The sequence below is a fragment of the Borostomias antarcticus genome (assembly GCF_949987555.1).
Source record: "Borostomias antarcticus genome assembly, chromosome: 19".
NCBI classification, from domain to species: domain Eukaryota; kingdom Metazoa; phylum Chordata; class Actinopteri; order Stomiiformes; family Stomiidae; genus Borostomias; species Borostomias antarcticus.
Genome location: NC_140252.1, coordinates 4,739,990 through 4,750,841, shown reverse-complemented (window position 1 = coordinate 4,750,841; position 10,852 = coordinate 4,739,990). Strand labels below are relative to the sequence as shown.

Sequence of the window (10,852 nt, the reverse complement as noted above, 5' to 3'; positions counted from 1 at the left end):
ACCCGCATCCATGGGCCTACCGCTAGTGTAATTTCAGTTGGGAGTCGAGCTGAGCTGTGCACTTCAGGGCATGCAGACTGTCATCACAGTTTATAGGCTCTACCCTTGACCTAACATTGAGGACTACTACTGCAACGTGTGAAAACTCCCTTTCAACACATTAGAAGCGTTTTCTCCAGGCATCTGCATTGAAATGATTCCACCAAGATTGCATGACTTATAACAACATTATGGAGGAATTCATGATACAAAAAAGTGAATACACTAGGCTATTTGTTTTTCATGTCATTGATGTTTCTTATTGGACATATACTGTACAGAACTCAATTGTTTAAATTATCCGCTCAGTTTATATTTGGGTTCGATATCACGTGGTCCTTGTCAAATAGTAGGCCTAAAAACTTTACATTACATTACAGTCATTTAGCTGACACTTTTATCCAAAGTGACTTACAATAATTGCATTTAACATAGGAAAAGTGAATGTACTACTACTTGCCAGAACACAAGTGCATTATCCTTTCTAAAAGAAGTGAGTAAAAGCATAATCTGAAGGCAAAGTGCAACAAAGCAATCTTTAATACAATAGGTGCTTAAGAGGGAGGATCCTGGTAGTACTTCTTGAAGAGGGGAGTTTTGATCCTGCGACGAAAGATGGGCAGCGACTCTGCTGTCCTGACATCAGTGGACAGTTCATTCCACCACTGAGGGGCCAGGACAGAGAAGAGCCGTGACAGTGTCGATCGACACAGGGGCCTCAGAGTGACTGGGCAACCAGTCGCCCCGAGGGTTGTGTGCTGGAGTCCAGTGTGTGTCCTGTCTGCCAGGAGAGTAGGTCACTCCCTTACGGCAGTCACCAGGGCAATGTGTCAGGTCAGGCAGAAACTAGCTCTCACAAAAGACTCTCACAACAACACTTGAGGACTAGCACTTAGCACTACCTCTTAGAGTTAGAAGAATATACTTGCCAATTCTAGGTCAGTCAGTAGGTCCAAGTCCCTTCCAGAAGTTTAATGCAATCAATCTTTAAAGTCAAGTTATTTATTCATAGGCTACAAATACTCTTATTTCACTGAGTGGCTTTTGTGCCCTCGCACATGGCCTTTATTTCCTAAAAAATTGAGCGACACTGAAACCCAAATGGCCTTGCCCCTAAAATGATGAAATTCCTACCCTGGCGACGAGTCCACCTACAGGTGTGAGATCGACCAGCTGCTGTCCTGGTGCGGCCAAAACAACCTGGAGCTCAACACTCTCAAGACAGTGGAGATTATTGTAGACTTTAGAGAGAAATCACTCCCCCTCCCCCCATCACACTGAATGACCCCCCAGTGACCTTTGTTGACTCCTTCCGCTTCCTGACACCACCATCTCCAGGGACCTCAAGTCACCAAAAAAGCACGGCAGAGGATGTACTTCCTGAGGCAGCTGAAGAAATTCAACATGCCAAAGGCAATGATGGTACTCTTCTAAAACCTTCATCATCGAGTCCATCCTCACCTCCTCCATCACCATGGTCAAGGACCCCCACCAAGGCCAGACTGCAGCGCATCGTCCGCTCCGCTGAGAGGGTGATCGGCTGTAGACTTTCCTCCCTTCAGGACCTGCACCCCTCCAGGACCCTAAAACGGGCCAGAAAGATCATGGCCGACCCCTCCCATCCTGGACACGGTCTCTTTGAGACACTCCCCTCTGGCATGAGACTGCAGTCCATCAGAACCGGGTCCACTTGCCACAAAAACAGCACAAACCCAGGACTGGAGCGGGTTCAAAAGCGGGCGTGCCGCATCATTCTTGGGAGGGTGTATGACAGATATCAGAAGGCCCTGCAAACCCTCTCCCTCAGCACCTTACAGGACAGAGGACCAGACTGTGCTGTGACTTTGCCAAGTCCCTCCTCACCTCCCAGTTCCGGTCCTGGCTTCCACCCACTAGGGCAGAGGTGACAGGAAGACACTCTCGGAATGGAGACAAACTGGTCGTCCCACGGGCGCGCACTGACCGCTATAAGAGACCTCCGATCCCCTTCCTCACGTCCCTCATCAACCAAGGACTGTAATTGACTGCACATAGTTGACTCTGTCTCAAAGCTGTGACTGCCTCTATTGCCTGTTGCACTTGCTATTCTCAATGTGTTGATTTTATTATGTGATATTTATGTAATTTTAGTGTCTTGAATTGTGATGCCCATGTATTTCAGTATCATACAGCCATGTGGGAAAATAAACTCAAACTTCAAAACTTCAAACTTCTTTCCTACGGCCATCAGACTCATCAACAAGGCTTGTGTCCCCCCACAACCCCCCCCCCCCACACACACACACACACACTGATATACCCCTTGAAACGTGCACACAACCTCCGATTGTTCCACATACCTCAACGGCACACACATTGCACTGTATACATAAAACATCGCTCATCTATCACACTACACTCACACACACACTGTACATACAGTACACTCACCGCACTCCATTCTGTATATATATTGTGCCTACCTTTTTAATAGTTTATCATATTTTGTCTAATGCACTGTATTTTGTTTGCAGTGTATTTTGTATTTGCACAGTTTTTTGTCCTGCATCCTGTCCTCCATTGTCTGCAACAGCGTATGCTATCACTCTAGTCAAATTCCTAGTATGTGTGAAGTACATGGCTAATAAAACGAATCTTGAATCAAACCACCCGACCCTGTGGTCATTGGACGACCCGCTCTACCTCCTGAGTCACAGCCGAGTAGATCTAGCCCCAAGTGGGTAATTGTTGATTTATCTGACCGTTTACTCTTCTGTTTGTGTAAATATAAGAAGACACTATTTAAAACATTCTCTTAAGGAAACCCATCCCCTTCATCCACCAAACACCTATACCTTTTAATTTGGGCAACACGTAGCTTGGGAGGTAGAGCGTCCGGCTGGGGATCGCAAGGTCCCCAGTTCCATCCCAGCTCCAGCTGTTGTGGAGAAGTATCCTTGGGCAAGACACTGAACCCCAAAATCGCTCATGGTGGCACAATACTGTACCTAGTACTGTCACCTCACAGCAAAAAGGTGTCCGGGCCTTTCTGTGCGGAGTTCGAAAGGGTTTCCTCGTGAAAGAACCCAATACGAAAAACGTGCAGAACAACAGTTGCTCTTCAGTCTGGTCCCTGACCAAGACCTGGACTGAGCACTTGGACTTGGTCCCCGGGCGCCATGAACAATGGCTGCCCACTGCTCCTGGCTGCCCCTGGAGGAGGAGGGAGTTGGATGGGATAAATGCAGGGAACACTTTCCACCGGTGACCTCTGATTGCATGTGTGTTTTGTGTGATGTGTCACTTGAAGACCCCTCAAGACCCCACATTATGGTATGTTCCACTTAACACAACTCAGTGTAGTACCACTTTCAACCATTGGAGGGCAATGTTTTTATTTGCCATGTTTTTATGCGTTGGCTGTAAGCCAGCACACCTAGAAGAGCCAATGTCGGGTTGTAAGTATGTCCTGGCGTTGTTGACCTGCAGTTCTATGTCGCTACCACAAGAGGCAGTGGTCCCAGAACATCAAAACAAAAAGATTCCACAGATTTCCCAGGTCAGCGGTGGCTGAGTGGATAGTGCTCTGCCTAGCACCGCGAAGATTGTGAGAAAGACTATTTTATATACCATCAAGATGTCTTTGTTTCAAGAGGAAACCAGCCTTTTCAGAATTGGAGTCGCCTGTGGCTACAAGCCATTAAGCGTTTGCGGTGCCAGTTCTGGGGTTCTAGGACCCACCAGATGCCACTGACGTGCGTAGTTTCTCTCCCTATCTGTGTTCGTCAGGTTATCACTCCCTCCCTCCCTCCCTCCATTACTGCGGACAATGTTGGCGTGCATTTCTCTGTTGGCACCACAAGAGGCAGTAGTCCCAGCACACCAAAATCAAGAAGGACACCAAAATCAACCCGCCGATCTCCACTGCACAAGTAGAGTAGTGGTGAGAGCATTGGACTCCCACCCTGGAGACTGGGGTTGAAGACCCGGGGGGGATGACTTTATGGGACTATACCCCAAACCTCCACATGTTCATCCTTTCACTCCAACCTTTACCCCTTGCCTTATAGATCAGATCCTGTCCCAACCCCAACCCATATTCTAACCCCAACCCACACTAGGGACTGGAAGAAGGACACCAAAATCAACCCGCCGATCTCCACTGCACAAGTAGAGTAGTGGTGAGAGCATTGGACTCCCACCCAGGAGACCGGGGTTCCCGGTGGGGATGACTTTATGTGTATGGAACTGATGTGTCCAGGTGACAAGACCCATCTTTATTTATCAGACATTACCGTATTACCAGTCCTGCACAGAAACAAGCCAGCCAACGCACATAAGCCAGGCTGGACCTGGCCTGGTTTGCTCCCAAATGCGTCACGTGACCTGTAATACTGATCTTGGTCACTAGGCCAAAAGGCTTCCCAGCCTGGAGCTGCTCCGCATCACATCCGTGGTTATCAAATCAAATAGCTACGGAGTAGTCAACTTATTTTTTTTTATTTAAAAAAAATAAAATAAAATTGGTGTTGATGATAGATGTTTGTTTTTTTTATAAACTTTATTTAAACAAATAGTATACATGTACAGTAAGTCAAGTAGAATACAACAACAACAGACTCATATCACAAGCACGCCAGGGAGGTTACAGAGGAGAAAGAAGGAAAAAAAATAGAATACAATATTAAATTCTAAATAAATACATTGTAAAGTTTACAACAGTTATACGTTTTTACAGCTTTTCGGTTTGTACAGTCAGAGATTGACGAAATATATTGTTTTATAAACACAATAAAATGGTTTCTTACGTATAAACTTGGATCTATGAATGTAGAATTTTGACAGAATAATAAGCAAGTTAATTAAATAAAATTGTGAGTAGGCAGTCCTTTCATGTTCAATGATACCAAACAACACATTCTTCCCGAGTAAGGAGAAGCGGGGATGGATATGGTCCATAATAAACCGTCAAGTTACACCACAACTGTTTTGTGTGCAGACAGGACCAGAATAAATGGACCAATGTTTCTCTCTCCTCTCCACAAAACGTTAACATCAATATCTTTCCTAAACCTTTGCAAATAAAAATTGGTTGGATAAAATCTATGTATCATTTTGTAGGATATTACTTGTTGGTAATGAAAAACGTATGTGGCAAGAGCCAAAGCTTCTTCCAATTAATGTCTTCAACAAAAGTGGATACATACAATGTTTTGCTGAAAATAATACCTAATAATACTGTTCTTATCCCTACTGTTGCCTGTAAAGCATGCTTCTCCAATAGAAGTTTTAGTAACATCTAACAGTCTAGGCATAGGCTGAATATCGTTTCCATAGGAGCTTCTGAAGAGTGCAATAATACCCGGAGGGATGGCATCAAACACAATTGAGAAATCTTTCGGTGAGACAGGGAAACCATAGTGATTAAGGAACTCAGTGTAAGTGTAAAGCTGTCCGTTTTGGTTAAATAATTGACTTAATAGAAGAATGTCATTGTCAAACCACCGTTGTAGAAAGATTGACCTATGCTTATGCCTATTGTTCCATATGAAAAATCTATGAGGAGTAAAGTTGTGTTTGTACATTAAGTTCCAGACTAGCATTTGTCTATGAAATGAGGACAGTTTAAAGGGAATCTTATCAACATCATACGTGCCTAGTAAGAAAAATGTAAGACCACCTACCAAAGAAAAAACATACTGGGGAATAGAATTCCATATAGAGGTTGGACATTGGAGGTACTGCCTAATCCATTTGATTTTGAAAGTGTAATTTAGAGTTGTCTAAATGAAGTGAAGTCTAAAAAACGTCCGCCCTTGCTGTATTCATTCATTACCACCGCTTTCCGAAGATAGTTTTTAGTTTTTGCGTTTTTTCCATACAAAATCAAACAGAACTTAGTCTTTTGTTTTACACATAACAGGATCTAGCTACACATAAAGATTGAGCAGTATAGGTTAATCTAGACAGCCCTTCAGCCTTTGAAAGAAGAACCCTGCCCCTTAATGATAAATCACGTAGAAGCCAGAGATAACATTTATTTTTTGTGCTTTCAATAATTGTTTTGAAATTATTAGAGCTACATGCTGTAGTTTCAATTTCCAATATCCCTGTTAAAAAGTATCTTACCTATTAGGTGTCATTATAGATAAAGATGAACGTCAGCGGAGTAGTGAACTTGAGTAAGGAGGCGGGGCGACTGTGACGCAGGAAAAACACCCGAGTAAGAACAAAAAAAATCAAGAACCCCGGTGCCTATCTGGAACCAAGACACCAAGAACCCCGGTGCCTATCTGGAACCAAGACACCAAGAACCCCGGTGCCTATCTGGAACCAAGACACCAAGAACCCCGGTGCCTATCTGGATCTGGAACCAAGACACCAAGAACCCCGGTGCCTATCTGGAACCAAGACACCAAGAACCCCGGTGCCTATCTGGAACCAAGACACCAAGAACCCCGGTGCCTATCTGGAACCAAGACACCAAGAACCCCGGTGCCTATCTGGATCTGGAACCAAGACACCAAGAACCCCGGTGCCTATCTGGAACCAAGACACCAAGAACCCCGGTGCCTATCTGGAACCAAGACACCAAGAACCCCGGTGCCTATCTGGAACCAAGACACCAAGAACCCCGGTGCCTATCTGGAACCAAGACACCAAGAACCCCGGTGCCTATCTGGACATATATATATAATACACGGGACGCTGACATACCAAGCGTCAAATACACAGACGGAATAATTGAGTACAAGGAAGTTGCATCAATTTATTTCTGGTAAGATATATGACCTGGTGGTTTGTGTTGATGATCACGTTATGCTCGTTTACAGCTAGCCCTGGCTAGCAACAACTTCAAGCTGTGCATGCTAGCTAGCAAATACTTAGCTGGATGGCTAACGCTAGCTTGTCTTTGTTAGCTATGCTAGTCAGCTCATTGAAGTAACGTTGCCTGGCTAAGCTAGCTCACGAACACTTTCGCAGTAACGTTAGCGCAAGAAAGCATAGCCTGGTTCAGTTTAGCACTAGCTACTATCTCTCCAACAAAGGTGTTCATGGGTTGAAGAGGAACACGTCATGTTACTCGTCTGTCAACAATAATAAAGTTAGCTGGTGCTCGCTAAGTTACCTGCCATTGACAGAAGATGCTGTTTTTGTGCTGGGATGCTGGTTATATGTATGCAATTTTGTCTGTGTGGTAAAATGGCTGACGTCTCCACCGTTACCAACCTGTTAATGTTTGCATTTGGGGAATGGGGCACAGAAGAAAGCAAGTAACGTTACTGGTGTTCAAGGTCAGTTCAGTTCAATGAGTTATGCCTACTCGCATGATTTAAAGGTTAACGTCATGTGTGACATATCTCAGACATTGACAGAGATGCACAGTTACCAAACCATGATACCCAAACTGACTTTATAGTTGTGACAGGCGAGAGGGAGTGCTGCTAGGCTAACAGGCTAACAGGCTAACTAGCACGGCTAGCTAGCCTACAGCAGGCCCTAACTGGTAGCTTGCTTGCTACTTACATCAGGGTCAGTGTAGGTAGTCATGTAACGCTAGCTAGCTAGTTATAGTGTTGATCAAGCCTAAATAAATACTAGTTAACGTTAGCTTGGCTAGCCTGTTGACGTGACCACACAAGAGTCAGGTGATTGTGTTGTACCTTCGCTAGATAAACAGATATAACGTCCAATATATCTAGCTGACTAGAGGTGACTAGAGGTTTTCTTTAGGGGCAAGACATTTCATTGCTTGCTGGGTGTTGCATAAAGTGAACATAACATGGCCCGCTGTTTACAAACCCGCCAGTAGCTAACCAGCTGTGACGGCTGCATTTTTACTTGTCTAAGGCTGGGTCCCCATTAGAAGGATAGTACCTTAATACAAGCCCAAAGAACAGTATGCTAATTTTAACATGGAACATCTCCATGGCAGTGGAAGGTCAGAGAATGTACATCTCTAATGATCACAGGGTTCCCTCTACTCTTCACCTGGGTACTAATATGAACAGGATAAGGATGCTCGGGGAGTGCATACCTCTGGTCATTGATGCCTTTGGATCTTGATTCGATATAGGAGTCATCCAACCACTGCTTCTCCAACAACATGGGAAATGTACACACCATTAAATGTGTAACGGAAGTACTCTAGTCAGTACTCTTGTCTGCGTTGTGTTTCTGGTTTGTGTTGTGTGTTTCTGGTTTGTCCGCTGGTTTGTGTTGTGTGTTTCTGGTTTGTGTTGTGTGTTTCTGGTTCTGGTGCATTTGACCCATGTTAAGGGATTGTCCAGGAAGGGAGGCTAACCTGCAACCTTGCGCTTGCAAGTCGGATGTGCTAACAATTATACCCAGAGAGGTATCTCTATCGGCAGGGTCCTTAACACATCCTTTATACTAGGAGTGAGTTTCACCAGCTACTCGCTACCTCTACCTCGGTGGACTACTCACTCCACAAGGGTTTACGAGGACTCACCTTTCACTCGGTTACAAATGCACAAGATATATCATTTCCTATCAAATCAATCAATGTAATGCTCATACATTTTATTTGAATCCTCCTGAGTTTGTCTAATGTTTCCTCTGAATAAGTTGATTTATCCACCTCCATCACCAGGGACTTACACATGGTACCTTTGCAATAAGTTAATTTGTAAACCAGCAGCAAGCTTTCACAAGACTTTTCAGGTTGTCTGCACTATATGTCTAAACTGTCTGCATCATATTGGGAGTGAGATTTCTTTCACAAATGCCTATAGGCATATACAGTAGTAAGGTCCATTTCTATCAGCCATATAGCTCCATTAGTTAGTATTTAAGGTACCATATCCTTGGCACTTGAGGTATATTTGTGTGGTTCCTTGCATCTATTAGAACACACTTTACATTAGAAATCAATCATCATCAAGGTCAATCTTTCTACAACGGTGGTTTGACAATGACATTCTTCTATTAAGTCAATGATTTAACCAAAACGGACAGCTTTATACTTACACTGAGTTCCTTAATCACTATGGTTTCCCTGTCTCACCGAAAGATTTCTCAATTGTGTTTGATGCCATCCCTCCGGGTATTATTGCACTCTTCAGAAGCTCCTATGGAAACGATATTCAGCCTATGCCTAGACTGTTAGATGTTACATTAGCCACGGGTCCGTTCAAAACCATTGATTACTGGGATAACGTTAGCTATAAAAATGCAAATGTGAAATTCATGTTCGTAGTAACTAAATCTGTCCAGACTTTTTTTGTGTGGATGTTAGTTATAACACGATTAAACTAGCAAGGCAGTTTGATAGTATTTACTTTTTCTTGATGCTTTTAATGTGTCATGTAAATCACTTTGAATTGCCTTGTTGCTGAAATGTGCTATACAAATAAACTTGCCTTGCCTATTTATTCAGTTTAGTAAATCTCACGTTACAAAGCATGCCATTACTGCTAGCTCAGGGTGTAGCTGATGCTTTGCGTTCGTGGGAGAGAAATGTACTGTGCCTGGCCAACCTAGACGACTTGAAACGTTTTTGTCACCAAAAACAAACTTCATCCAACTGTCTCTCTCTCATCATATAGCAAAGTAGTGCAAAGACACTTTCACTGCCTGGCAGACAAGAAAGATATGTTAACATTAGCCATTTCTGCTGTTAGCTTGTAAATGGTAAAGAATAGGCAGTGTCGCTATGGTAATATCAACTGAACAAGGTTTGGTCCTCTTCCGTGATTTTGTGAAATTCAGAATGAACACATATCTAAACACGTTATTAAAATAGGGAGGAGTTCTAAAACTATGGAAAGACGATAATAGTTGCAGATTCTTGATAAGTGTTAGTATGATTTGTCAGAGTACCAAAACGATGCAAATTGTTTTCCAAGGGTATGAAGCCTTTAAATGTGAACACACTCACTCGGTTCTTCAGCCATGAAGATGAGATGAAATAATGCAAGAAATGTCATCTCAGATTATTATGTTTTTTTTTATCACTAGACGTAATCAGGTCAGCTGACTTTTTTCAAGTTATAGTGGTGGCAGATAGTATTAACACTCTTGTGTGCTGTCGACACAGTATCTCAGACAGCTTATTGGTCTGGAACCATTGGTCTATCTTAAATTAACCCAACACAGTACTATCTAGCGCCTCAGATCAACATTTGGCCTCCCATGGCCTCTCATCATGTGCACTCTACTTGCTTTCACCTTCAGCTTTTGCCTCAGTGAAAAGGTGTTGGCTGTTGCCCCGAGGAAGGCCGTTTGACCGAAGTCCTAGCATGACAATTCAATTCTGAAACTTGCATGTGACCAAAGTGTGCAGAAACTTTCTTGAATATTGCAGTTTGGCTTTCTGGCACCTTCACATTTTCTGTGGTTGTGAGTGTGGTGATACTAGCAAAGACATCAGTGAAAAGGAAAACTTGGACCTAGGGCTGGCCGATATCTCCGATTAATTCTTTGGCCATATTGCTCATATAAATCGACTGAATCAGTTAAAATTCACCATTCAAATCATCACATCTGGCAAACGCCACAAACCGAAACAAACTATTTTTCTTTCATACCAGAAACTGAAATGAACGCACCTATTGATCTGATTTTAGATAAGATCTAGCTTTAAGATCTATGCCGACGTTCAAAATGCTAATAGCCAATAGCTAGGGTAGCTGTGTGTAATGCATGAATGACATTGTGTTGCATATCTGTTAGACTGTTAAATCAGTTAGACAGACTATTAATAGCACCGAGGGGTGTAAGGTGATAGTCCAGGGCTGTCTGCAGCAGAGCTAAACTGGGAATTGGGGGGGGGGGGTTCTGTTTGGGTTGGAGTGTGTTTGGGTTGGACTGT

General features: G+C 43.5%; 1 protein-coding gene across 11 annotated transcripts in view; it reads left to right on the top strand.

Moving 5' to 3' along the window:
* Positions 1–6,550: 6,550 nt before the first annotated feature.
* The window catches only part of LOC311321347 (ubiquitin carboxyl-terminal hydrolase 9X-like), a 61,981-nt gene continuing 57,679 nt past the window's right edge, over positions 6,551–10,852 (top strand). For all 11 annotated transcript variants that reach the window (XR_014630888.1, XR_014630889.1, XR_014630890.1 and 8 more), the window contains exon 1: positions 6,551–6,796. The gene's annotated coding sequence lies outside the window, so the exon portion shown is untranslated. The remainder of the gene's footprint in view (positions 6,797–10,852) is intronic.